A 3,215-nucleotide genomic window follows, 5' to 3' on the forward strand; every position below is an offset into this window, starting at 1 on the left:
GTAACACATGAAAAAGTCTCAATAAATAGAAAGGCACGAGCCTTGGGGAGTGCTTTTTCGTTTTCGTGCCGAGCATGATAAACCTGCTCTATAATCAAAACTAAACTATTTGTCTATTTATCCCACTTTTTTCAGTTAACCTTTTTGTTTAAACAAAATTGGTTTAACTGGATTATTTCGGTGGTTTTATGACGTCATTTTGTCGAAAAAATGACGGCATTTCGTGTCGTGGTTTATAGCAGAAATTTAATCAACGGGGCTTTAATCAACCAAATTCGCTGTAAAAAGTGGGATAAAATTTGTTTCCAGATACCTCTAGCATAAATGCTTGTCATATCAACTTTGTCTTTTTTTGTAAAGTCATCATACATTTATAAAGGCGAGTTGTAGTCTATACTACAATTGATGTTTTGGTTTCATTTTGTTATGCCCCAGAAAGTAACAATTATGATACTCTGATCTGTATATAACGATTGAGGAGTTGAATGATTCTTAAATTGAAATCTATTCTCTTGTATTGCTATTGAATATAAATCGTTATGATATGAAGTTAAAAAATTTAAGTTCACTTAAATTTTCATTCAATAATTATGGGCCAATTGTGAGGTTTTTAGCCTTTTTAGACCGGTTTAAACACCCTTTGCTTTTGCTTTGACCGTTCTAATGCGATGACCACAGTTTTGTACACGTTTGTGTGTTTTCATGTACACATTTTTAAAACATCTCCCAGCTTATAAATCTATTAAAACAGATTTATATTCAGATAACGTTTTCATAGTCATAATGGCCTTCTTGTACTGAATTTCTAAGCCAAGTTCGAATTTGGAGTCAAGAAATTTAAAACCAAGGACACAATGTCCAATGCTTCTTGTTACAACTATAGAAGCCACAATTATGATAAATTAATTGTTTACGATATTATCTTTATAATCGTCTGGCCAAACAGTCTAAGTACATCAGTTGTGTCCTGATTACGATGAAACTTGGTCTGAATGTTAATCAGTGCAATTTAACACAACTAGTTTTAAATCCTGGTCACATGAAGTAAAAACAATTGATCACCAGTTCAGATATTTGATAGGTGTTGAAAATGGAACATAGATTAGCAATTAAATTGCCATCATAGCCCTTAGGTTGTTCGTTCGGTTCATATCTTCAAAGTCTATTTTATAAGTCTCAAATTTGATTTTACCTTCAGGTATGGAACTTGTTTATGAGTTTAGAGTAAACGGTTGATTTAAGTGTCCACTATCGTTAGATAATTTACAATAAAGGTTTCAAGTCCCACGTTCAATTCCAATTTCAAGGTCACACTAGACGTTCAAATTTAACAAGTAATTATTTGGTCATACTTCTTGTCAGATGGAGAGATTCTAATATATCTTGGTACAAGTGTAAATACAAATCAGACTATATTTCTCACAAAGGAAAAAGAATAATGACACTGAAGAAATTAATAAATCGAATACACGTGATCATGTCCAGAACGCAACTTCCTCATACCGTCGGCGATATCAGAAATATCACCTCGACGAATGTTTTTCAAATCATTACCATTGAGTAAGCGACCTAAAATTATGTTTCTGAGAATTGTGCGTACACCGATACAGCCCCTTGATCGTCACTGATGATGGTGAAAAAAATGTATAATTGCACTTCATCATTATCGCTTCTCTAACTCTTTAAACTCCTGGATTTTTGTGAGCAATCAAATATCGTACGATAAATTTGACAAAGTCAGTTCATAAATTGTCATGCATAAAATTTAGAATCATGACGTTTGTTTAGCATTCTACACATTGAGGCAAATAGATACACATAAACAAAATAGAAAACGCGTCCACTTTGCGATAGTGAGGTAATAAACTTTATTTTTACTTAATGCAAAATACACCAAATAAGAATGAAACCACTTTAAAAGTGTCCGTATAAGCTGTTGACGTCTAACATAAGATAACACAAAGCTGGTGATCTAAAATGTACAACAATTTATATCTTTTACAACGTCCAAATACATAACGTGCTCACATAATATAACAATGTTATCAGATGAGCTTGAGGATTTTGACCCAAAAATGTCAATATTTTATAAACGACACTCGAAAGCTAGATAATATCTTGCCCCCTGATAATCAACCACAAACACTTCTTTATCGATTGTTCTCAAATAATCAGTGAGACAAACATTTTAGTACTTTGTCATCATTGAGGTTGGGCAAACAGAACGACATGTTAATATAGTGCATGATTTTGTTCCGAATGTTTTTCACTCTATATCATTTATTGAATAACAAGATTATGATCTTGCCTATGCATCCAAATTACTTGAGGACTAAAATCGGGTTTTCATTATTGATGTATTGACGTGTTTTTAAATCACATGGATATATTTCTGTAAAAAGCTATATAATGTCCATATTTCGAGGCTATGAAATTCGGATTCCATGGGGACACAATGGTAATATTATTGTCGATGTCAATGAAGTGTTTTTTTTAAATATAAGGTGAACATAGTTATATTGAACGCAAATGGCAAAACTATACGATCTGAAGAAGCTGTATAATAACCTTTAAAATGAGAGATAAGAAGACATGTCATGCACGATGCATGTCGTTACCAAATGATAAATATTTGTGATGAATTAATTAAAAACTTACAGAAAATCGTCTGTCTGAATAAGCGACTAAAATATATCATGTTTTCTTTTACATTCAACGTTAAGTGTGCCATTTATCTTACAACTGAAATGACCTTTCACTGGAAACCCTTATCCATTCGGTGAACATTTGTGGAAACTTGACCGAACAAAGTGACTTCATTCTTGAGTACAAACGTTCACGATTAATAATAATAATAATAATAATAAAAGCTTTATTTACAGAAGGTTACACATTAAGACAATGACACATTATACATATTATGCAGATGAATCAATACTTGTTTACAATGTGGCCTTCTTAAAATAACATACACAAATAGGCATATAACAAGTAAAACATTCAAACAATATTTACTTACACCTATACATAACACATTTTGTCTTTTAGACAGACACACATAAAATAACATTGATTAGAAAATAACATTACATATCATTGATTAGAAAATAAATGTGCTTTAAAAGCAGAGATAGAGCATGCCATTCGTATTCCAATTGGTATACTGTTCCAGATATTCATGCTAGGGTATGAAAAAGCTCGTTTCTTATAACATT

The sequence above is a fragment of the Dreissena polymorpha genome, chromosome 1, assembly GCF_020536995.1.
Source record: "Dreissena polymorpha isolate Duluth1 chromosome 1, UMN_Dpol_1.0, whole genome shotgun sequence".
Classification (NCBI taxonomy): domain Eukaryota; kingdom Metazoa; phylum Mollusca; class Bivalvia; order Myida; family Dreissenidae; genus Dreissena; species Dreissena polymorpha.